Source organism: Schistocerca americana, chromosome X (assembly GCF_021461395.2).
Source record: "Schistocerca americana isolate TAMUIC-IGC-003095 chromosome X, iqSchAmer2.1, whole genome shotgun sequence".
NCBI classification, from domain to species: Eukaryota; Metazoa; Arthropoda; class Insecta; order Orthoptera; family Acrididae; genus Schistocerca; species Schistocerca americana.
The window spans coordinates 885,376,417-885,403,528 of NC_060130.1; positions in this window are offsets into that span (position 1 = coordinate 885,376,417).

Here is a 27,112-nt window from a genome sequence, read left to right on the forward strand (position 1 = left end):
GCCCGTTGGGTGCCACATTCCCTGACAGAAAGCCAAAAGGAGGCGAGAGTGGACTGGTGTCATTTCATGCTCGAAAAATTCGATGGAGGGAAGTCCTGAGACACCTACAATATCATCACAGGTGATGAAACGTGGGTCTACCATTATGACCCTGAAATGAAGAGACAGTCTCCTGTGTGGTTCTTTCCAGGGGACGAATCACCCACAAAAGTTTGACGAAGTTGGAGCTCTGGAAAAAAAGTGGTGGCAACTTTTTTCACAAAGATCAGGCATCTCACCTCTGTGACCTCGGACACATGTCATAGAGTCAATGCCGAATGGTACGTGAATGATTGTCCTCCAAAAGTCTTCGCCACATGGAAGTCACAGCATCCAAAGTCCAAGAGTGGGCACCTTCTGCTGCATCACGACAATGCATTTGCACACAGGGCTGCCAGAATGATGGACTTTCTGGAGAAGGAAAAAGTGCGAGTGTTACCCCATCCCCCCTATTCACCTGACCTGCCCCCCTGTGACTTCTTTCTGTTCCCTAAGACTAAGGAAAAAATTCGAGGGTGGCGGTTTTCATCAGATGTAGAGGCCATTGCAGCATACGAGAGTGCACTAAGTGACATCCCAAAAGAAGCTTGGACTGACACATTTTCTGAGTGGTTTCAGAGAATGTAAAAATGTATACATGCTAATGGAGAGTATTTTGAAAAGTTGCAAACGTTTTTTTTCCAAATAAAATTTTTTCACACATTCTGCTAAAAACTTTCGGCATAGCCCTCATAGCTAACTTCAAACATAAGAAAATGCAATGCAAGTGAGCAACAATCAACGAGGCTTGCATACCTCAGCAATACAGATAGCCGTTCCATAGGTGCAATCACAATGGAGGTGTATCTGTTGAGAGCCCAGACAAATGTGTGGTTCCTGAAGAGGGGCAGCAGCCTCTTCAGTAGTTGCTGGGGCAACAGACTGGATGACTGACTGATCTGGCCTTGTAACATCAGCCAAACCGGCCTTGCTCTGCTGGTACTGTGAATGGCTGAAAGCAAGAAGGAGCTACAGCCATAATTTTTCATGAGGGCATGCAGCTTTACTGTATGGTTAAATGATGATGGAGCACTCTTGGATAAAATATTCTGGTGGTAAAATAGTCCCCCATTCGGATTTCCAGTGGGGGCTACTCGGGAAGACACTGTTATCATAAGCCACAAAACTAGCATTCTACGTAAGTATTGGAGCGTGGAATGTCGGATACCTTAATCAGGCAGGTAGGTTAGAAAATTTAAAAAGGGACCTGGATAGGTTAAATTTAGATAGTGTGGCAATTAGTGAAGTTTGATGGCAGGGGGAACAAGACTTCTGGTCAGTTGAATACAGGGTTACAAATACAAAATTAAATGAGGGTAATGCAGGAGTAGGTTTAATACTCAATAAAAACAATAGGAACGCAGATAAGCTGCTATGAACAGCATATTGAATGTATTATTGTAGCCAGGATAGACACAAAGCCCACACCTACCAAAGTAGTACAAGTTTATATGCCAACTAGCTTCATAGATGGAAAAAGGATTGAAGAAATGTATGATGCAATAAAAGAAATTATTTAGATAGTTAAGGGAGAAGAAAATTTAGTAGGCATGGGGGACTAGAATTCAAAAGTAGGAAAAGGAAGAGATGGAAAAGTAGTAGGTGAATATGGACTGGAGGTAAGGAATGAAAGAGGAAGCTGCCTGGTAGAATTTTGTGCAGAGCATAACTTAATCATAGTCCCTTGGTTTAAGAATCATGAAAGATGGTTGTATACATGGAAGGGGTCTGGAAAACTGGAAGGTTTCAGATAGATTATATAATGGTAAGACAGAGATTTAGGAACCAGGTTTTAAATTGTAAGACATTTCCAGGAGCAGATGTGGACTCTGACCACAATTTATTGGTTATGAACTGTAGATTAAAACTGAAGAAACTGCATGAGGATAGGAATTTAATGAGATGGGACTTGATAAACTGGAGGAACCAGAGGTTGTAGAAAGTTTCAGAGAGAGCGTTAGGAAATGATTGACATGCACAGGGGAAAGAAATATAGTAAAAGAAGAATGGGAGAGATGAAACAGTGGAGGCAGCAGAGGATAAAATAGGTAAAAAGGTGAGGACTAGTAGAAAGAGATATTGAATTTAATCGATGAAAGAAGAAAATATAAAAATGCAGTAAATGAAGCAGGTGAAAAGGTATACAAACATCTCAGAACTAAGGTCAACAGGAAATGGAAAATGGCAAAGCATGGATAGCTAGAGGGCAAATGTAAGGATGTAGAAGCATATATCACAGGGGGTAAGATAGATACTGCCTATAGGAAAATTAAAGAGACTTTTGGAAAAAAGAGAACCACCTGTATGAATATCAAGAGCTCAAATATAAAAGCAGTCCCAAGCAAAAAAGGGAAAGCAGAAATGTGGAAGGAGTATATACAGGGTCTATACAAGAGCTATGTACTTTAGGGCAATCTTATGGAAATGGAAGAGGACATACATTAAGATGAAATAGGAGATATGATACTGAATGATGAATTTGGCAGTGTACTGAAAGGCCCGAGTCAAAACAAGGCCCCAGGAGTAAACAACATTCCATTAGAACTACTGATAGCCTTGGGAAAGGCACCCATAACAAAATTCTTCCATCTGGTGAGCAAGATGTATGAGACACACAAAATACCCTCAGACTTCAAGAAGAACATAATAATTCCAATCCCAAAGAAAGCAGGTGTTGGCAGGTGTGAAATTTACCGAACTATCAGTTTAATAAGCCACAGTTGCAAAATATGAGTGTGAATTCTTTGCACACAAATGGAACAACTGGTAGAAGCCAACCTCAGTGAAGATCAGTTTGGATTCCGTAAACATGTTGGAACACATGAGGCAATACTGACCTTATGACTTATCTTAGAAGATAGGTTAAGGAAAGGCAAACCTACATTTGCAGCATATGTAGGCTTAGAGAAAAGTTTTGACAATGTTGACTGGAATACTCTCTCTCATATTCTGAAGGAGGCAGAGATAAAATACAGGGAGCAAAAGGCTATTTACAATTTGTACAGAAACCAGGTGGCAGTTATAAGAATTGAGGGGCACAAAAGGGAAGCAGTGGTTGAGAAGGGAGTGAGACAGAGTTGTAGCCTATCCCCCATGTTATACAATCTGTATCTCGAGCAAGCAGTAAAGGAAACAAAAAAAAAATTTGGGGTAGGAATTAAAACCCTTGGAGAAGAAATAAAAACTTTGAGGTTTGCCGATGACATCATAATTCTGTCAGAGACAGCAAAGGACCTAGAAGAGCAGCTGAACGGAATGGACAGTGTCTTGAAAGAAGGATTTAAGATGATCATCAACAAAAGCAAAATGAGAATAGTGTAATGCAGTTGAATTAAATCAGGTGATGCTGAGGGAATTAGATTAGGAAATGAGACACTTAAAGTAGTAAATAAGTTTAACTATTTGGGGAGCGAAATAACTGATGATGGTCAAAGTAGAGAGGATATAAAATGTAGACTGGCAATGGTAAGAAAAATGTTTCTGAAAGAGAGAAATTTGTTAACATCGAGTACAGATTTAAGTGTTAGTAAGTCTTTTCTGAAAGTATTTGTATGGAGTGTAGTCATGCATGGAAGTGAAACGTGGATGATAAATAGTTTAGACAAGAAGAGCATAGAAGCTTTTGAAATGTGATGCTACAGAAGAATGCTCAAGATTAGATGGGTAGATCATGTAACTAATGAGTTGGTACTGAATAGAATTGGGAAGAAGATGACTTTGTGGCACAACTTGACTAGAAGAAGGGATCAGTTGGTAGGACACATTCTGAGGCATCAAGGCATCACCAATTTAGAATTGCAGTGAAGTGTGGAGGGTAAAAATCATAGAGGGAGACCAAGAGATGAATGCACTAAGCAGATTCAGAAGGATCTGGTTACAGTAGTTATTCCAAGATGAAGAGGCTTGCACAGGATACAATAGTATGGAGATCTGCATCAAATCAGTCTCTGAACTGTCTATGGTCAACAACAACAACTGGAACAAATTCCACCATCATTTTCTTTGTGTGATTTATGTATTATTCTCTGTGGATAGCTTGCTTCTGCCAGTAGTAGTCCAGAATTGTGGATTCATGGCAGTTCCCACATCATGAATGCTGTCCCAGCATTACCCAAGGGCTTGAGGTCAATATACATATTTTGGGCTCAATTTCAGCATCTCTGTTACTCATATGTAGCCCTTCTCACCACTCCTAAGAAACTCAAACAAGCCACTAATGAAACACCCACTGTAGGTTGCAAGCTCTGATGCTGAAAGTTCAAAGAGACAGAAAGTTTTGCAGGTAAGTATTAATCTGTCTGTAAAATTACAGGAAGGCATGGCAGAGTTTCAGGTACACTTGTTATTATAAGTAGGAATCAACCATCCTGTTACCACATCAAATTAAAGATGTCTTCTGTAATAACCATACCACACCTTTATCATTTATTAACCACATCACAAGTGGTAATGAAGCAATACCATAAATTTCTCCAGTGCTTCACAAGCTTGGAACATATACAAGTCCAGGAGGTTTACAATTTTCAAAATAATTGTGGACCCCAGTCTTGAGAATTGCTTAGAAGTCTGGAATCCTCACTGTATCAGACAGATCAAAGGAACAGAAATAAAAATTAAAGAAGATAAGATTGGTTCATTTGAGTGCTTGTATTTGGCCCTTTGAACCTTGACCCTCACAGACAGTCTAAATTTTAAAACACTAGAGCATTTCCTGCCTGTCCCTGACTGCAAAGTGACACTGCTTTCTCTGTCAAGCAATAGGCTGCCTCCAAGGATTTCCTGAGGAATTAGGGAAAGGTGATTAAGTTTCTTGATGACTCTTGTTGATGATATGATTTACTATCTTCTGGATACAGATTTGCAATTCAGACATACTCAACTGTCTGAACAGCATTGGGTCAGCATTACTGAGAAATCATCTTGGTCTCCTGTTTTCTTATGTTCATGTACAAGAAAGGACAAGGGAGTGGGCATTCAATACAGGTCATTTCAGATGAGAACAGGTGAATTAGATAGGTGTAAAAACATTGGTATTTCAGTGCACAGGATAAAGGAAGCTTGCACAGGAAAGATGAACAGGCCAGCAACTACTAGAAGGTATCATCCCAGCTAAAATATGGTAGACTGAAGTTCAGAATAAGGAAAGGTTGTGGGTTGTCAGGTCAGAGGTTATAGGCAGAGAGAGAGAGAGAGAGAGAGAGAGAGAGAGAGAGAGGGAACTGATGCTGTCCTCACATCCCCCAGAACCTCACATCATGTTCTTCCTACACTCCTCATTGGTCGCTGCGGTTGGCTGGTGTAGAGCATGTTTACCCAGCAGTCTCTGACTGGTATGAACTACCCTTGGCATGCAACATAGGGTGGTTCTGATGCACAACTCATCAAAATGGTCCCATGAACAGTTGAAAAATCTGAGCATTGGAGAAAGAAAATTTGATAACTCACTGAAAATGCTCCCAGATTCCTCCAAACAGGTGGCCACCTGAACAACCCTTCCCCCTTTTGCAAGAGAGGTGACTCTCAAGGTTTAAAAGATTTTTCCAGATAATCTCTTGGAAAGATGGGCTGCCCAGGTAACGGACTTACAGGCAGAGGGGGGTGAGTGTTAAACAATCTGAAAATTGTTTGTTTTGAGGTAGAGGGATAAATTTAAAAAAATATCATTCAGCAATTTTGGGGACATGATAAATAACATGGGACTCAAAGTGGAGTGACTTGCTAACACAGACCAGGCTTTGAAGACCAGTGGAACAGTGGGGTGGCACAGTGACATGTAGTGTTGAGGTGACTGCACTGGCAATGGTGGGAGGCCTCACGCTCCAAGTAGTGCATGCATCAGGAATCCATGATACAAATGTGCAACACTCCACTTGGTGGGCATTACATGTGGCCACTGGGGCACACTATACAATGAAAGGAGTATAATTTATAGGGGCTCTATTTCATTAATAATTGAAGCTACTAATTTTTAAAAAAATTTAAATGTTAGTTTATCCAAAGGTTCATTAACTTACAAAGTACTGTTATATTATAATTATAGTAAAAAAATTGCTGAAACAAGCAAAGGGGATTACTTTTTGATACTGAAGTTTTTATACTAGCAACTTAATTAGATTCAACAATTTGACTACAACAAAATATTTAACTCACTGAAAAAACGTCTTAAGATATTGATGAAGGCAGTCTAATCAAAATCATATTCCATTCTCTATTTTCATGTGGAATAGTTGACCCTCAAGAAATTGACAATGCTTATTTGACTACTGCTCCTTTGAGTGAAATGGGTGGCTAGAGTGACTCACTGAAATTAAAATGGAGCAATCACTTGAAAATTCAAATGGTAACAAAACCATCAACATTTAATACAAATGGATTTACATAATATTTAGACAAAATACAATTTTTTTTTTTTACTCCAGACTTCAGTCCTTGTATCTTAGCCATGATGATTTCTCCTAGCAATTGGTTTCCTGTTCACCTTCTTCACATGCATATCCTATACCCTGTGCACTGAAGTACAAAACAAAATAGAAAAAAAATTACACAAAATAGGTCATCATGAGCTCTAAGGAGAATTAACATATTTGCCCATTTTATAACTACCCCTCATTGCAAATGGCTAATACCAGTGTTTTGGTCTATTATCCAAGGCATCTGAAGCTTACACAGTCTGGGTAGAATTAATAATGTAGGCAAATTACAATACCCACATATGAGACACTTCCAAGTGGCACTGATGGTGTATGAAATATCACATAGTAGTAGTTCCTGAACCACAGTGCAGTATTAACGTACATGTGGAGACTGCAGAACCATATGTCCTCACAAACTAAGTGGTAGTTCAACAGCAATGCAAGGAAATCTCAGAGTGATTGCACATTGTCAACAGATGATCTGGGTTAGTATTTTTGGTGGACACTGGTTTGTAAATCAGCACTCTGTGGCCTGCAGCAGATGCACTGCAAATGACAGCACCAAAGCCACTGCAGCTGTTAGCCATTAATAATTCTAGTATCAGGATGCTAGGTCATAAGGAGCTAGTAATCGACATTGGTTTCACAACTCGTTTCAAGTGGACTTTTATAATGGCAGGTATTTCCCCATATTTCCAGCAGATTTCCTTGCACATTTTCCAATGTCAGTAGAATTTTCTACAGCCTGCCTTGTAAGTGGTGCCAGTAGCAGCAGAGTCAGTTGGGTTTTAAACAGTTCTGCAGATGGTAGGATATGTCACATCAGCAATATACCGCGTGATCAAAAAGTCAGTGTAAATTTGAAAACTGAATAAATTATGGAATAATGTAGATAGAGGGCTACAAATTGACATACATGCTTGGAATGACATGGGGTTTTATTAGAACCAAAAAAATACAAACGTTCAATAAATGTCCAACAGATGGCGCTTAATCTGATCAGAATAGCAATAATTAGCATAACAAAGTAAGACAAAACAAAGATGATGTTCTTTACAGGAAATGCTCAATATGTCCACCATCGTTCCTGAACAATAGCTGTAGTTGAGGAATAATGTTGTGAACAGCACTGTAAACCATGTCCAGAGTTATGGTGAGGCATTGGCGTCGGATGTGGCCTTTCAGCATCCCTAGAGATGTCGGTCGATCACGATACACTTGCGACTTCAGGTAACCCCAAAGCCAATAATGGCACGGACTGAGGTCTGAGGACCTGGGAGGCCAAGCATGACAAAAGTGGCAGCTGAGCACACGATCATCACCAAAGGACGCGCGCAAGAGATCTGTCAGACATTTTGTGAACTTTTTTTTTTGTTCTAATGAAACCCCATGTCATTCCAATCATGTGTGTCAATTTTTACCTCTCTATCTACATTATTCCGTGGTTTATTAAGTTTTCAAATTTATACTGACTTTTTGATCACCTGCTACATCAACAGCCTGTTCCACAGGTACAGATGCTACCGCACAGCATCAAACACAAGACATTATACTACATACATATGATTCCAGGGTTGCTGGTTGTATAGCATGTCTATATAACTGCACCAGACAAAATACTGGAATCATAAGGTGTAGGCTTTCACGGCTAGCATCTTCACTAGTTAAAACTTCCGGACTGAGAGGCCATGGTCAATCTCTAAAACTACTTCTTCTTGATGTTTCGTTGCCAACTGTGGGCTACATCTTCCGAGGTGAGTCATCAGGAAGAAGTAGTTTTGCAGATCAACCATGGCCTCTCAGCCCAGAAGTGTTAACTAATGAAAATGTTGGAAATTCAGACAGTTTTTGAAGCTATATTGCATTCTTGTATAATATGGCATTTGGGCAGTCCCTGGGCACCAGCACTACATTTGGTTTCAAAGAAAGATAGTACATGGGGTCCTTGCTGTGATTACCAGGGATTAAATACCAGGACTGTTCCAGACAAATACCCTATGCCACATATTCAAGAATTCATGTATGCTTTGGCTGCCGCAAAAGTTTTTACAATCCTGGATTGTCACAAGGCCTACAACCAGATTCCTGTAGCAGCCATGGATATTCCCAAGACAGAAGTGATGGTGCCAATAAGACTTTTTGGCTTCTTCAACACCTGCAAATGCGACTCACATCTGGCAACAGTTCATCGATGAAGTGCCGCAGGGACTGCCATTCTGGTTTGCATATCTCAATCACATTTTGGTATTGTCTGCTGATGCACCACCACATGTCAGGCATGTGGCTAAGTTATGGCAGAGGTTGCAAGGTTACAGTGTGGTACTGAACAAATACAAATGCATAATCGATAAGTGTGGAGGCTGGCCATGTGGCATCGCCCGCTCTGCCTGTGAGTGGACATGTGGATGTGGTCGCTCCTTCAGCAAGGTCTGAGCAGGCACATGGAGGGGGGGGGGGGGGGGGGGGGTATTAGTGATTGGAAGCTCCAATGTTAGGCGGGTGATGGAGCCCCTTAGGGAAATAGCGGAAAGGTCGGGGAAAAAGGCCAGTGTTCACTCTGTCTGCTTGCCGGAGGGTCTCATCCAAGATGTGGAGGAGGCCCTGCCGGTGGCGATAGAGAGCACTGGGTGCACCCAACTGCAAACTGTTGCTCATGTTGGCACCAATGACTCCTGCCGTCTGGGTTCAGAGATCATCCTTAGTTCATACAGGCGGTTGGTGGAGTTGGTGAAGGCGGAAAGCCTCGCTCGCGGGGTGGAATCTGAGCTAACTATTTGTAGTATTGTTCTCAGAACCAATTGCGGGCCTTTGGTTTGGAGCCGAATGGAAGGCTCAGACGATTCTGTGGAGATCTGGGGTGCAAATTTCTCGACCTCCACTATCGGGTGGAGAAATATAGGGCCTCTGAATAGGTCAGGCGTGCACTACACGCAGGAAGTAGCTACAAGGGTAGCCGAGTACATGTGGAGTGCACATGTGGGTTTTTTAAGTTAGAAAATTCCCTCCCTAGGCCCGACAAGATGCCTCCTGAGACGCAACAAGGTAGTAGTAGGCAAAACGCAACAGGGAATAACAATATTAATGTGCTAATAGTAAACTGCAGGAGCATCTATAGAAAGGTCCCAGAACTGCTCTCATTAATAAATGGTCACAATGCCCACATAGTACTAGGGGCAGAAAGCTGGCTGAAACCAGATGTAAACAGTAATGAAATTTTAAACTCAGATTGGAATTTATACCGCAGAGACAGGCTGGACAGTGAAGGGGGAGATGTGTTTATAGCAATAAAAAGTGCAATAGTATCAAAGGAAATTGATGGAGATCCGAAACGTGAAATAATTTGGGTGAATGTCACAGTTAAAGCACGCTCAAACATGGTAATAGGATGTCTTTATAGGCTCCCTGGCTCAGCAGCTGTTGTGGCAGAGCACCTGAAGGAAAATTTGGAAAATATTTCAAGCAGATTTCCCAAAATGTTTTAGTTCTGGGTGGAGATTTTAATTTGCCAGATATAGACTAGGAGACTCAAACGTTTATAATGGGTGGCAGGGACAAAGAATCCAGTGAAATTTTTTTAAGTGCATTATCTGAAAACTATCTTGAGCAGTTAAACAGGGAATCAACTCGTGGGGATAACATATTAGACCTTCCGGTGACAAACAGACCAGAACTATTTGAAACAGTTAACACAGAACAGGGAATCAGCAATCATAAAGGGGTTACTGCATTGATGATTTCAGCCATAAACAGAAATATTAAAAAAGGTAGGAAGATTTTTCTGTTTAGCAAAAGTGACAAAAAGCAGATTTCAGAGTACTTGATGGCTCAACACAAAAGTTTTGTCTCAAGTACAGATAGTGTTGAGGATCAGTGGACAAAGTTCAAAACCATCGTACAATATGCATTAGATGAGTATGTGCCAAGCAAGATTGTAAGAGATGGAAAAGAGCCACCGTGGTACAACAACCAAGTTAGAAAACTGCTGCAGAAGTACAGGGAACTTCACAGCAAACATAAACATAGCCAAAGCCTTGCAGACAAACAAAAATTACACAAAGTGAAATGTAGTATGAGGAGGGCTATGCAAGAGGCGTTCAATAAATTTGAAAGTAAAGTTTTATGTACTGACTTGGCAGAAAATCCTAAGAAACTTTGGTCTTATGTCAAAGTGGTAGGTGGGTTAAAACAAAATGTCCAGACATTCTGTGGCCAAAATGGTACTGAAACAGAGGAAGACAGGCTAAAGGCTGAAATACTAAATGTCTTTATCCAAAGCTGTTTCACAGAGGAAGACTGCACTGTAGTTCCTTCTCTAGATTGTTGCACAGATGACAAAATGGTAGATATCGAAATAGATGACAGAGGGATAGAAAAATAATTAAAATCACTCAAAAGAGGAAAGGCCGCTGGACCTGATGGGATACCAGTTCGATTTTACACAGAGTACACGAAGGAACTTGCCCCCCTTCTTGCAGCGGTGTACCGTAGGTCTCTAGAAGAGCGTAGCATTCCAAAAGATTGGAAAAGAGCACAGGTCATACCCGTTTTCAAGAAGGGAGGTCGAACAGATGTGCAGAACTATAGACCTATATCTCTAACGTCGATCAGTTCAAGAATTTTGGAAAATGTATTATGTTCGAGTATAATGACTTTTTTGGAGACTAGAAATCTACTCTGTAGGAATCATCATGGGTTTCAAAAAAGATGATCATGTGAAACCCAGCTCGCACTATTCGTCCACGAGACTCAGAGGGCCACAGACACGGGTTCCCAGGTAGATGCCATGTTTCTTGACTTCCACAAGACATTTGATACAGTTCCCCACAGCTGTTTAATGAACACAGTAAGAGGATATGGACTATCAGACCAATTGTGTGATTGGACTGAAGAGTTCCTAGACAACAGAACGCAGTGTGTCATTCTCAATGGAGAAAAGTCTTCCAAAGTAAGAGTGATTTCAGGTGTGCTGCAGGGGAGTGTCATAGGACCGTTGCTATTCACAATATACATAAATGACCTTGTGGATAACATCGGAAGTTCACTGAGGCTTTTTGCAGATGGAGTTGTAGTATATCAAGAGGTTGTAACAATGGAAAATTGTACTGAAATGCAGGAGAATCTGCAACGAATTGATACATGCTGCAGGGAATGGCAATTGAATCTCAATGTAGACAAGTGTAATGTGCTGCGAACACATAGAAAGAAAGAGCCTTTATCATTTAGCTACAATATAGCAGGTCAGCAACTGGAAGCAGTTAATTCCATAAATTATCTAGGAGTAAGCGTTAGGAGTGATTTAAAATGGAATGAACATATAAAATCAGTCGTTGGTAAAGCAGATGCCAGACTGAGATTCATTGGAAGAATACTAAGGAAATGCAATCCGAAAACAAAGGAAGTAGGTTACAGTACACTTGTTCACCCACTGCTTGAATACTGCTCAGCAGTGTGGGATCTGTACCAGATAGGGTTGATAGAAGAGACAGGGAAGATCCAACGGAGAGCAGCGCGCTTCGTTACAGGATCATTCAGTAATCGTGAAAGCATTACAGAGATGATAGATAAACTCCAGTGGAAGACTCTGAAAGAGAGATGCTCAGTAGCTTGGTATGGGCTTTTGTTGAAGTTTTGAGAACATGCCTTCACTGAAAAGTCAAGCAGTATATTTCTCCCTCCTACGTATATCTTGCAAAGAGACCATGAGGACAAAATCAGAGAGATTAGAACCCACAAAGAGGCATACCGAAAATCTTTCTTTCCACGAACAATACAGGACTGGAATAGAAGGGAGAACTGATAGAGGTATTCAAAGTACCCTCTGCCACACACCGTCAGGTGGCTTGCGGAGTATGGATGTAGATGTAGATGTAGAAAGTGAAGTGACCATTCTCAGTTATAGAGCTTCATGTGATGGAATCTCCCCATTACCAGAAAAGTTAGCTTTGTTGAGAGAGCTGCCACATCCAAAGAATTACTAACAACTACAATGGCTTTTAGGCATGGAGAATTTTTATGACCACCATTTACTAGCAACAGTGGCTATTCAGTCCTCTTAAGGACATGCTTACCAGCAAATACACTAAAGGGGAGTTTCTACTTAAGTGGACTTCAGAGATGGACAAGGTCTTCTGTGCTTTTCAGAACAGTCCTGAGCAAGCAGTGTCACTTGCCCACCAGATACCAGCCACATTGTTAGCTTTGGTGATTGACACCAATCAGACCACAATTGGGGCCATACTTCTTCAGAAAATCAACAATTGTTGGCAGGCATTAGGTTCTTTATGAAGAAGCTACTGCCACAGCAAATGAACTGGAGTGCCTATGGTATGGAATTGTTGGCAATTTAAGAGGATGTGAAGAACTTCTGTCCTCATGTCAAAGCTTGCCCAGTGACAATTTACATGGACCACAAGCCAATCATACCTGCATTCCAGAATGCAAGTGATACGTGCTTTTGTCAACAGTTCAGGTACATTGAGTATGTTAACCAGTGCACAATAATGTTAGACATATTCGAGGTGCTAAAAATGTAGAGGCTGACTACCTCTGCCATGCGCATGCTGCGGTTGTGATCCTGAAGTGTGATGACGTCACCAAGGCACAAATGGCAAATCATCAGCTGCAAGACTTACTGTTGGATCAGTCTTCAAGTCTGCAATTCCAGCAGGTTGAGGTACCAGGTTGTGGTGTCAAGTTATTGTGTTATGTCTCTCAGCAGGTGCCATCACCCTATATAACACTACAATTTCACAAGATAGCTTTCAACAGCATGCACAATCTGTCATATCCAGGATGAACACCACTCTCAAGATAATAGTGGAACATTTTGCGTGGCTGTCAGTTAAGAAAGATGCTTGCAACTGGGCCTGCACCTGCCTCCACTGTCAATGGTGTAAAGTGGGACATCATGTCCATGCTGAGGTTGGCCATTCTTCAGGTCTACTGGCAAGATTTGGACATGTCTACCTTGACCTCATATGTCCCCTACAACCTTCTGACAGTTGCAGATACTTGCTCATACCAATGAATAGACACACAAGATGGGCAGAGACTACACCACTACCAGTTGGAAAGACATTCGTCCCACACTGGCTGGCACACTGCAGCTGTCTGCTGTACATTATGACAGATCAGGGTAAACAGTTTGAATCCACCCAGTTCAGGAGGCTAGCTAAACAATGTGGATTCCAGTACAACTACACCACCAGTTACCTTCCAGCCAGCAATGGCATGGTGGAGATGCGCCATTGTACATTGAAAGCAGCCCTTGTGTGGCACAATGAAAGCTGGACCAATCATTACCTCTGGTACTGTTGGGGTTATGAACAGCTTCCAATGTTGATGTTGGTGCTTCAGTAGCTGAGATAGTATTTGGAGAGCTGTTAAGGATCCCAACTGAGTTTCACACATGTGAGCTGTTGCCGGACTAAATGGAGTAACCCTTGTTGATACAAAGGATGCAGGATCACATGGCAAAGATTCAACAAGGATCAGTTGTGCATCATGGCTCATACTCTGTTTCTTTCACAAGGCACTACCAGATTGTTCACACATCACACTGTGCACTCAGTCTGGATGGACACATTTTCAGCTCCCACATATGTGATCTTACAAGGTTTTGTGGCAAAGTGAACACACATGTGGGATTCTGCAAAATGGGAAGGGCAGCAAAGAATCAGTGGTAAGACTCAAACAGCATGGGTCATGCTGACTCTAGCTTCAGACGATGAGACAAGCACACAGGGGCATGGGGATGACACTCCCACAACCATGCAGCCATTGGATGATGAACCTGATCCTGAGAAACTCACACCAGCCTTGCAGGCGACCACTGCACTTGCAAATCATCACAGCCGAAGGTGGTTTTCACAAGAGCCAGCAGAGTAGTCAAATTCAGGTACCTCTACATTCCCAGTGCTCTGCACTTTGGGGAAGGGAGGGGGGGGGGGGGAATATCACTCAAATGAACTGCAATGTATACTCTTTGGGGTATGCGAATGGCCAGTTATAATTTTTCCTTGAGTGAGTTATTTTTTATTAGCTGCTTTCTGTTTGTGAACTATTTTTATCTTGGTCACCAACTATGCAGGCAAATTACAATACCCACATACAAGGTACCTCAACGTTGTAGAAACAGAAAGCAAATAAGAGCAAACAACTCTCTCAAGAAACAATTATAATTCATCATTCACACACCCCAAAGAGTATACATCACACTTCACTTGGGGAGATACTTATTCCCACTATAAGTATCACATAGAGACTGGGTTAATCTTGCTTTGATTAATAAGTGCTTGTGGCATGAAATCTTACTAAGTTCCTGAGGGGTTCTAAATATAACACATACGTAACTACAGAATATTATGTAAATGATATGGGTTGAATAAGACATTATTCTATCTCACAAACTCCTTTAAGTGCATCATGAGTACACAGTTTCTGTCAGGTAAGCATTAACACCTATATCTCAGCTTTACGCAAGCACAGTCTTTTGCACATAGAGTAAACCATCAAGAATCATAAAAAAACTAGTCAACCTTCCCATATATCTTTGCTAATAGTTCACAAAATTCATTGAAAACTTTTACACAAAATTGACATAATCATGTTCCCTTATAGTGGCATGGTCTTGAGCACTGTTAACAGACTATACTCTAACACAAAAAATGAATAATAGATTCTAACAACTAGACACAAAATTTGGGGTTACATATTTCATCTTCAGGCCATCTCTGTTGCTCATAATTGCTAGTCAGTTGCAATTCAGGGACAGCCTCTTCTGGGGAAATGTAACACTGCTTACAACAACCATTCTCATAAAAAAACCTTGGTTGCTAGTGAAATTATAAGCTGAGCTACAACAGGGAAGACAGAGCTAGACAGCATTAAAGCCATCATGTAGTTCTGTTGATGTCAATCACTGATATTTGGAACAGCACAATCTAAGCTAATTTGACCCTTCTGATGGACTATGAGCTGGTCAATTGATTACAACAGATGACAATTGGTGACAATGTGCGGCACAGTCCAGTTATTGTGGTGATCCATTTCAAAGGGATTCTGGGAGATAAAAAATAGGCAGATTCAGACTCACTTTAAAAGTGCATTCCAACTGAGCAGACAGTTTAATTATTGGTATGATTATATCACAATGGGAACTGTTGAACAACAGGCCATTACTGGTCAAAATAGCATGGTAGGACTGAGTAACTAGAGCATGATCACAGCAAATTATGGTAACTGTTAGTGGTGCAGGTAGAAAGTACAATTGCCTGTTACTAACAGTGATGGATCCCATACTGTGGTTACAACCTGTGGCATGGTGGTGTAGAAATTTCAGCTAACAGTAGAGCAACTTCACAGCTATGAGTTTCAGTTAGGAGTAGCATGTCAGAAGAAAGTTAGTTTTCAGTTTGCATGCAGCACTGTAGATCAGCTACTGACAGAGTTGAATGCACCTCATGGCCCTTATTAATAGCAAGGATTTCATGGGTTCACCGGGTAATGTGGTTTTGTAACGTACTCAACCTAATGGGGAAGATACCAATAACATTCAAATTTACAGTTAACATAGGTGAGCAGCAAGCATAGCCTTATGCTGAGGTTATTATGCAGTCAGGGTAGTTGTGCAATAACAGCAGCATACTAGTGAGGTAAGGAAGACCCTTGAACTACATAAAGCATTGTGAAGGTGCTGAAGTTTGAGTGGTGATACTGGTTAAGGCATGCAGAAACACACAAATGGGCATTATGCTGGGGATAGTTTTATTCTGTAAAGCTAATTGGATAGTATTGCACACAGTATTTATATGAAAATGAGCATCATGAGTATTATAAAGGAGAATCCACCAAGCTTTAGTCAGTCTAATGTGGTGGTAATGTTGGATAATTTCCCATGCACCAACAACATGTTATGGTCAACAATGATCTTAAATTTCCTATAATGTTGCACTGGTTCCATGGCAACTGTCTCAGTCTGATGAGATTGGTGAGCAGATAGTTCTCTATGTGAGTTAATTGTACATGTTGTCAAGTAGAGGCACCTTAAAAGCTTACAGCAAGTGATGCACAATGAATTGCTTTATTTTGTTGGTCTCCATCCAAATGGTTGAGAATTCCAAATAACATTTTGAGGGTGGCACATATTTCATTGAAGCAAGCTCTCTTGATCTGACATTGCAGAATAGCAACTATGCAACTGCACAGTCACTCTTGTATATTGGTAATCACTTGGGCTAAGTTCCATAAGGAACAGTGTATTGTCTCTTAACCAAAACATCTCAGAACGGATTCACAGTCTAACAACTGTTGATGTCAGTGAAATTCTTCTTCTTGAAAGAGCTTCAGACTAACCTCAGCAAAAATCAGCATGTGGTAGGGAATATAAGACAAGTTGTTCAGTCATGCAAATAACATACCTGAAGTGGAGGGTTGCATTTGGAATGGCGTCACAGCAATGGAAGGAATAGAGTAATCAGAATACAGCACCTCATTCAGATATACAAATGCAGAAATATGAATTCTTCACTCTACAATCTGCAGCACAGCTGTACGACTAGGTGGAGTGGTGCTCTCATCATGAGGTGGGGTATTTAGGTGCTGGTACGGGGCCATAGAAAAGACCACCTACAACACTGTGAATGAGTAGGACTAGGAATAAATGGGGAAGAGGAGTCATAAAATTCATTTCAATGGTGAGGAGAAACATTGTTGTTACCTGTCTATCTAGCTGGAAGTAAATGCAGAAATGGCTCAGCAATGGAAGACCTACATCACCACAAAATGATCAGTTGAATTTACCCAGAACTTGTGTGTAGTGAAAAGAGAGAAGGGGTGGTAATGAGTGAAGAGGGACTGTAGGAGGGGGATGGGAGAGGGGGGGAGGGTAAATATGTCATGTTGGAGGTGCTGAAATGCATAAGGCAGCTTGTTCTTGTGAGAGCTGCTACAATGAAGGGAATCCTGGCTTCCGTTTGTTTCTGCAGAACGTAGACACTCGTAAACATAGTGTTAGCAATAAGCACCACTTTTCATGAGAACCTGGGGTTGGCATGGAAGCCTGAAACACTTAGAGCATGGAATACAGTATCACCACTGCAGCTGAACAGAGAAAAGGAGGTTGAAATTTGAGTCTGGTTCTTATGTTGCAGCTTGGCTATGAAAGTACACCTGCTAACTTGTACCATCTTATAACAGGGAAGGATTGCACAATGCACATTAATGGGTGTAATAGTTTCATGATTAGATAAAAAGGGATTTTTGAATGAAATCAGAAAAGCATGGCTACATCTTCATCCCACTGCAGTCTCTGCAACCTAGAATACTGCACATTTCCTGTAAGGTTGCGTGCTCTGCACTGAGTTGGAAGCAAGAGTTCATAAGGGAGGACTGGATAAGTAGGATTGTGTGTAAATGCCATATTGTAATGGTCAACCATGGTGCGAAAAGTGGAACAACTTTAAAAGAAGCATAGATTTCCCTTTGAATGTGCATGGTCACATACAAATGCAAACATTATTTGACAATTAGTATGCAATAGGCAGATGACAAAGGAAACTTATAAAAGTCTGACAGATATGAATGAATTTCATAATCTGCCAAGCTTCCAACATGTAGAGGGCTAGATCACAAGACAAATATAGTGCTGGAGAGAGGAATGAGATATAAATACAATAAATAGTCTTCAGCCATCAACTCAGACATCAGGTGGTGTGGTTAACTGGTTACTGGTCACCCAAAAGGACAGTAAAAATGAAAGCTCAGTGCCATTGTCAGAGCTTTAGTGGTGAACTCATTGAGAAGGGAAGCACAATTGCTTCAGTAATTATCAGTAGAAACATGTGCTAGAAAAAATTGGTTCTGCCAGTAGCATAGAGCATTAACTAACATTCTTCAACAGGAGAGAAAAAACAGAACAGAATCGGTGGTATGGCAAGAGTATAAGAATAAACAGGGGTGGGCACAAAATTAGCTTCGCAGTGAAGGATTATAATTGCCCACCGATATAAAATTGCAATGCGTATCAGCAGAATGGATGACTGTGGTCTCACCACCTCAACAGTGTGAAAAAACCATACCACTGAAACACGTTCAAGCAAGTCTTGGCCTCATGCAGATGCAGAGTAGTCCACTTGTAATGGTTAACCAGTAAGAGAGTGACACTGAACATGAGTTTAGGTGAATCTTACTGCTCTTCATTGGTGAGTTATATTACAGGTTTGTTGATAGTGCCTGTTATAGTGTTCCATGGCTGTTTACGCAAACTGACCAATGAAACTCTGCTGAATCCAATGCCAATCCATGATGCCAAGTAAATACCAATGGGCTTAAAAGACACAACTTATTTTCTGCCAGCAGACAGTCCTGCCATTGAGCTATACAGCATAATCAGCTCATAAAATGCAACCAGAACAATTAAACTTCATCTATTGCATAGATTAACTTGGGAGGGGAAGCAGTTAACTTAGTGAAGCATCAGCTGGTTCTCACAAATGGCTACCAGTGTAACCAAATAAGAGAAGACTGACAGTGCAAGTATGTGTCACATCGGATCTTGTCACACCGCATCTTGTAAGGATTGTGAATTTGGCCAAAATTGAGATATGAGAATCCTCTACATGAGGTGCAGTGTAATAACAACAGGACAGGAAATGAACTGACCCAATAAACGTTTATGGTGGCCAGAGATGCTAAGATACCTGGTCGAGAGCTGATTTTAATTTGTATCCCCAAAATGGAGATGCAGAGATGGTGGATAGTAGCTCATCCAATGACCCACAAGAGTAGAAGCAGACAATGCAATAACATTAATTATATGGAAGGACGTCACCAGCACACAGAGTTCACAGAAATGTTATAAGATTAGTATCGACTAATACTACTCAGTGGCACAATGGCATGTGAAGGATGCAAAGGCAGCAGCCAATGCAGTGGGGCATGAAATTACACCCTTTATGGAAACAGAGGCAGTTCAAACAGTCACACAAGTTCCCATTTCAAAATGCTGTAGAACAAGAAACACCGCTCAGGATGATGTCAAATTTGAACAGCATACTGTTGACACAGGGGGAAACGTCATGGAACAAAAAAGATTTATCGAAAATTTTACCAATAGATGGCTCTGTAAGTGTCTTAACATAAATAAGGTTGGCTACAAATGACAGATTAATCACAATACATCACACCATCCATACTATTCAATGTGCATAACTGCACAAGTTCAACAGTCAACAGTTGTAGCATTCTTAGTTAGGTAAGCCCATACACCACGGCAAGGTCATACCACATTGGATGGGCAAATTCAATTTTTAACTGTTCTGGGTTCAAACACTGTATAAAAAGGAAAGTTACATCACTTTTTAATTGTATTGAAACCAAAAACTGCATAAAAAGCAAAATGGCGTGAGTTTTAATTGTTATAAGGCTGGCACAAGACAAGTTCAATATGCTGTCTAACATTTTCTGCCACAAGTTGAAATTGAGAACCAGCATGTTCCACAACAGATCAAGATGTCTTGGGGGTCAAGTTCAGAAGGTGTTGCATAATGTGTGCCTTCATTTCTGCTACATTCGTAATTGGAGCACTCAAGATAACATCTTTTAGATAACCACTCTGCCATAAGCTACACAGATAAAGATAAGGTGACCTAGTGGCCAGGCTGTAGATAAATGATAGCTGATAATTCAAGCATTCCTGAAATACCTCTGTAGAAGCTGCTTCACTGGCTGTGCAATGTGTGAAGGAGCACCATCTTGCATAAAAACAATCCTACCCATATGTCAATGCTGTTGAAGAGTTGGAATGAAGTTGGTGTGCAAAAGACTCTCACAACATTTACCAGTGATGTTGCAGGTAACAGGACCTGCAGGACTCATTTACTCTAAAAAAATATCGCCATACGGTAAATGATGCTGTCAACCCACACCATACAGTTACCTTTGCAGAATGAAATGGTACTGACTGGTGTGCATGCGGATTCTCTATTGCTCAATTGCTCACATTGAACAATGTGTGTACTGACATGTCCTTGCAGACGGAAATTGGATTTGTCTGTCAACAGAGGGTTCCATGGCCATTCATTGTCCACTTCCATGCAAGCAAGAAATTCCAGAACGAATGTTTGTCTTGCTGGCATGTCAGCAAGAAGCAACTCCTGAGCATGGGTGGTTTTGAATGGATAGCAATGCAGGATGTTTTTTAGGATTTTATGCACTGTGCTCACAGACATGTCCAACATATGAGCAATTCCTCCCTACATGGCATGTTTGAACACCACCGGTTGACCCATCCTGCAGTGCTGTGGCTACATTGACAGCCATCTTATCAACTGCTTTCCTCCAGCCACATTTCACTTCAAAAGAATGTATCTTTTCGAATTTTTTAATCATTTTCTCCAGTCCCTAGGCAGACATCAGGCCTTTCTTCATACCCTTGAGTGTCTGGAGCTTCTGCAGGGGTACTGGTGCACAGTAACTACTCTTGTAAAAGAGCTTTACCAGCAGCATGTGATCCTTCATGGAGCCCCCCCCCCCCCTCCTCCTGTCCCCCCTTCCCCACAACATTTCCCCTACATGAAAAATTTGCTGTTCAAATTTGACATTATGAGCAGTGTTCTCTTTCTACAGTGTTTTTAAACTGAAACTTTAATTAGTAACACCCTGTAGTAGAAGTATAATGTTTCTTCAGTTTCAATATATTGTGTCAGCGAACCAGCAACTTTTTTTAAGTTCCTTAAAGTGTTTATTAATGATTCTGTCAACAGTTGCAATATTTATATTAGGCAACTAGTTTTGAACCTTAAACATTCACGTTCAAGCCTGGCCTACTGAGACTGCCCTGGCAGTACCTGATCTTAATAGTAAACATTAAAGTGTCAACATGTGCTTTATAAATGTTTGGAGAATGAATGCCATGATTCACACATGCCTCTTAAGTTTGATTTTGCTATGGTAAGAGACATGTGGATTGTGGCATTAATTCTGCAAACATTTATACAGCATGTTTTGCCACTTTAATGTTTATTGTTAAAATCAGACACTGTCAGTATAGTCTAAGTCAGCCAGGCTTGAAAATGAACCTGGAAGGTTTGAAAGTAGTTGCCTAATAGAAATACTGCAACTGTTGACAGACTCATTAATAAATGGTTTAAGGAAGTGTAACATGTTGGATGGTTTTTTCATGTGTAACTATATTGTGGTAAAAGGAATGGAAGGTGTTACAATAGGACCTTTGTGTTGCAAATTCTCATGAAACACTTCATTAAATGTGCTTTGCCATAAAAAGAAAAAAAAAAAATTATCATCTATCGATCACCGCCAGCCCAGCAGCACACACTTCCATCACAAGTAATGAATTCTCCTTCCTATTCTTTTGAAATTGCTTTTTTCTCATTTGATGTTGTTCATCATCAACTATTTACTGTAGTTCCATCTGGAATTTCAACATCTTTCATTCAGAAGTTGCCTAAATACACTCGGGAACATATTTTTCCCATTCACAGTCTCAGCCTTGCAAAAGATTCATTTCCCATTAACTTGCAGTCAATCTAGAACTTCATTCTGGTTAAGCAGATCAACCAGAATAGCAGTTCTGCCAGGCTCTTAAATACTGACTGTCACCCAGAGAACTCTTCCAGCACTGTCATGTATGATTACTGGGGCTATAGCTTAGTTCAATAGAAATTCAAGAAATAGGCATTTTTCCTCAGGTTTCTCAACCTGTGTAATGATGGTCACCAAAATGATGGATTTCTTCACCAAATTCGACACTTTGTGACCAATAGTCAATAACATTCTGAAAAGGGTGCAAGAAATCATTCACCAGCGTTACATCAACATCCTGTTACCTTTTTCTTAATGCCTCCATCTCAGACTCATATTTCCTTGCATCAATTACCAGTTTGACATGAAGAATCCCCACAGGCTTAATTATTGCTATCCCAAATCCACTTATGTAGCAGCGAGGCAGCGCCAGTTTCAGATTGTTGTCAGAGGGTAAAACTACTTTCAGATTGTCGTCAGAGGGTAAAACCACTACACTCACTTGAGAGGCCATATCAGTCAAGATAAGATTCTTAAGCCCCTTTTACAAATTCTCCAAAGAATGATTGCATTCACCACCTCTTTTAACCTAAGAAAATTAACAGGGTTAACTGTTCTGACTGGTGGTGCAGAGGGGTTACTATACCTGTCCACCCAGACATTTCCCTCATTAGGCTTCCCAGTACTTCTACAGGGTGATTCCATGATGATATAACAAACTTTCATGGATGATGGAAAAGGGTATATGTATCAATTTGAAGTGAGGGCAGGGATCTCTGTCCAGCAACAACTTACTCAATAGCTATAAGAAAAATTGTTCTGATACCTCTGACAGTGGAGCTCTTCTACTGCAAGCTCTTTTCTTTCCACATTTTGAGAGATGGTAGTATGGGAGAAAGCAAGAAAAAAAATATCCTGTAAACGTGGGCTCTAAAATGCATACCTTGAGAGCTATAAGTAATTGATCAGTAGTAGAGATGAGCTTCACGGTAGCAAAGATGAACAGATACTTATAGCTCTCAAGGCATGCATTTTAGAGCCTACATTTACTGGAATTTTTTCTTGTTTTGGTCCATACTACCATCTCTCAAAATATGAAAAGCAAAGAGCTTGCAGTAGAAGAGGTCCACTGTCAGAGGTATCAGAACAATTTTCGCTTATAACTCTTGAGTCAGTTGTTTCCATACCAAGATCTCTTCCCTGAAGTTGATACATTTACCCTTCTCCATGAACCCTGAAAGTTTGTAACATAATTACAGAACCAACCTGTATAGTTTTCAAAACTACCTTGGCCACGGTTTGATCTACTTAGCAAGTGGTAGCAATTAATACCCAAATGATCAATCTCCCTGCAATTAGGGCAACAAGGAACCTGGATCTATCAGTGGTGTGACCTGATCATATGCATCATCTACAATTTGTCTCATATGTGAACATGTGAACATGTGAAATGGGGACAAAATGAACTGCCCAACTTTCTTGCGCAGTAGTAGGAAATGGACTGCTTTAAGCAAAGACAAAGATGACACCATTTTAACTTTGCCTCTAATTTGCAGATTTATGCCTCTAATAAACACATTGATAGCTCATGCTTTAGCTTTTTGCAAGAACACTTCATTCTGTGTGATAGCTCATTCGAAGGTGTACATATGACACAAGACTGTGTGAATCCCATCTGCAAGTGCTTTAAAATCTTATTCTTGCCTCTGCCTAAAGGTGGACAATTTATCTGGCTAATAGCTCACACCTCCCTTATCTAAGTATCTTTCCGCTGACTCCTTCACAAGCTCACTGAATCCTTCTGCAATTTTTTACATGTCTACTGATTCCACATAGGTATGAGCATCACTTCATAACTTTAGACACACCACATTCAGCAGAAAGCCTTCTGGCCATCAACAAGGCAGCAAGGATATGGCAGCAAGAGAGGGGAAGAAAACCAACGTGCACTCCGTGTGCATACCGGGGGGAGTCATTCCATATGTGGAAAGGGTCCTTCCGGATGCCATGAAGGGTACAGGGTGCACCCATCTGCAGGTGGTCGCTCATGTCGGCACCAATGATGTGTGTCGCTATGGATCGGAGGAAATCCTCTCTGGCTTCCGGCGGCTATCTGATTTAGTGAAGACTGCCAGTCTCGCTAGCGGGATGAAAGCAGAGCTCACCATCTGCAGCATCGTCGACAGGACTGACTGCGGACCTTTGGTACAGAGCCGAGTGGAGGGTCTGAATCAGAGGCTGAGATGGATCTGTGACCGTGTGGGCTGCAGATTCCTCGACTTGCGCCATAGGGTGGTGGGGTTTCAGGTTCCGCTGGATAGGTCAGGAGTCCACTACACGCAGCAAGCGGCTACACGGGTAGCATGGGTTGTGTGGCATGGACTGGGCGGTTTTTTAGGTTAGATGGCCTCGGGCAAGTACAGAAAGGGCAGCAGCCTCAAAGGGTGCAGGGCAAAGTCAGGAAATGCAGGGGCCAAGCAGCAATCGGTATTGTAATTGTAAACTGTCGAAGCTGCATTGGTAAAGTACTGGAACTTCAAGCACTGATAGAAAGCACCGAAGCTGAAATCGTTATCAGTACAGAAAGCTGGCTGAAGCCAGAGATAAATTCTGCTGAAATTTTTACAAAGATACAGATGGTGCTTAGAAAGGATAGATTGCATGCAACTGCTGGTGGCGTGTTTGTCGTTGTTAGTAGTAGTTTATCCTGTAGTGAAGTAGAAGTGGATAGTTCCTGTGAATTATTATGGGTGGAGGTTACACTCAACAACCGAGCTAGGTTAATAGTTGGTTCCTTTTACTGACCTCCCGACTCAGCAGCACTAGTGGCAGAACAACTGAGAGAAAATTTGGAATACATTTCACATAAATTTGCTCAGCATTTTATAGTCCTACATGGAGATTTCAATTTACCAGATATAGACTGGGACACTCAAATTTATAGGACGAGTGGTAGGGACAGAGCATCGAGTGACATTATACTGAGTGCACTATCCGAAAATTACCTCGAGCAATTAAACAGAGAACTGACTCATGGAGATAACATCTTGGACCTACTGATAACAAACAGACCCAAAATTTTCGACTCTGTAAGTGCAGAACAGGGAATCAGTGATCACAAGGCCGTTGTAGCATCCCTGAATATGGAAGTTAATAGGAATGTAAAAAAAGGGAGGAAGGTTTATCTGTTTAGCAAGAGTAATAGAAGGCAGATTTCAGACTACCTAACAGATCAAAACGAAAATTTCTGTTCCGACACTGACAATGTTGAGTGTTTATGGAAAAAGTTCAAGGCAATCGTAAAATGTGTTTTAGACAGGTACGTGCCGAGTAAAACTGTGAGGGATGGGAAAAAGCCACCATGGTTCAACAACAAAGTTAGGAAACTACTGCGAAAGCAAAGAGAGCTTCACTCCAAGTGTAAACGCAGCCAAAACCTCTCAGACAAACAGAAGCTAAACGATGTCGAAATTAGCGTAAGGAGAGCTATGCGTGAAGCGTTCAGTGAATTCGAAAGTAAAATTCTATGCACCGACTTGACAGAAAATCCTCGGAAGTTCTGGTCTTACATTAAATCAGTAAGTGGCTCGAAACAGCATATCCAGACACTCCGGGATGACGATGGCATTGAAACAGAGGATGACACGCGTAAAGCTGAAATACTAAACACCTTTTTCCAAAGCTGTTTCACAGAGGAAGACCACACTGCAGTTCCTTCTCTAAATCCTCGCACAAACGAAAAAATGGCTGACATCAAAATAAGTGTCCAAGGAATAGAAAAGCAACTGGAATCACTCAACAGAGGAAAGTCCACTGGACCTGGCGGGATACCAATTCGATTCTACACAGAGTACACGAAAGAACTTGCCCCCCTTCTAACAGCCGTGTACCACAAGTCTCTAGAGGAACGGAAGGTTCCAAATGATTGGAAAAGAGCACAGGTAGTTCCAGTCTTCAAGAAGGGTCATCGAGCAGATGCGCAAAACTATAGACCTATATCTCTGACGTCGATCTGTTGTAGAATTTTAGAACATGTTTTTTGCTCGCGTATCATGTCGTTTTTGGAAACCCAGAATCTACTCTGTAGGAATCAACATGGATTTTGGAAACAGCGATCGTGTGAGATCCAACACGCTTTATTTGTTCATGAGACCCAGAAAATATTAGATACAGGCTCCCAGGTAGATGCTATTTTCCTTGACTTCCGGGAGGCGTTCAATACAGTTCTGCACTGTTGCCTAATAAACAAAGTAAGAGCCTACGGAATATCAGACCAGCTGTGTGGCTGGATTGAAGAGTTTTTGCAAACAGAACACAGCATGTTGTTATCAATGGGGAGACGTCTACAGACGTTAAAGTAACCTCTGGCGTGCCACAGGGGAGTGTTATGGGACCATTGCTTTTCACAATATATATAAATGACCTAGTAGATAGTGTCGGAAGTTCCATGCGGCTTTTTGCGGATGATGCTGTAGTATACAGAGAAGTTGCAGCATTAGAAAATCGTAGCGAAATGCAGGAAGATCTGCAGCGGATAGGCACTTGGTGCAGGGAGTGGCAACTGACCCTTAACATAGACAAATGTAATGTATTGCGAATACATAGAAAGAAGGATCCTTTATTGTATGATTATATGATAGCGGAACAAACACTGGTAGCAGTTACTTCTGTAAAATATCTGGGAGTATGCAAGCGGAACGATTTGAAGTGGAATGATCATATAAAATTAATTGTTGGTAAGGTGGGTGCCAGGTTGAGATTCATTGGGAGAGTCCTTAGAAAATGTAGTCCATCAACAAAGGAGGTGGCTTACAAATCACTCGTTCGACCTATACTTGAGTATTGCTCATCAGTGTGGGATCCGTACCAGATCGGGTTGACGGAGGAGATAGAGAAGATCCAAAGAAGAGCGGCGCATTTTGTCACAGGGTTATTTGGTAACTGTGATAGCGTTACGGAGATGTTTAGCAAACTCAAGTGGCAGACTCTGCAAGAGAGGCGCTCTGCATCGCGGTGTAGCTTGCTGTCCAGGTTTCGAGGGGATGCGTTTCGGGATGAGGTATCAAATATATTGCTTCCCC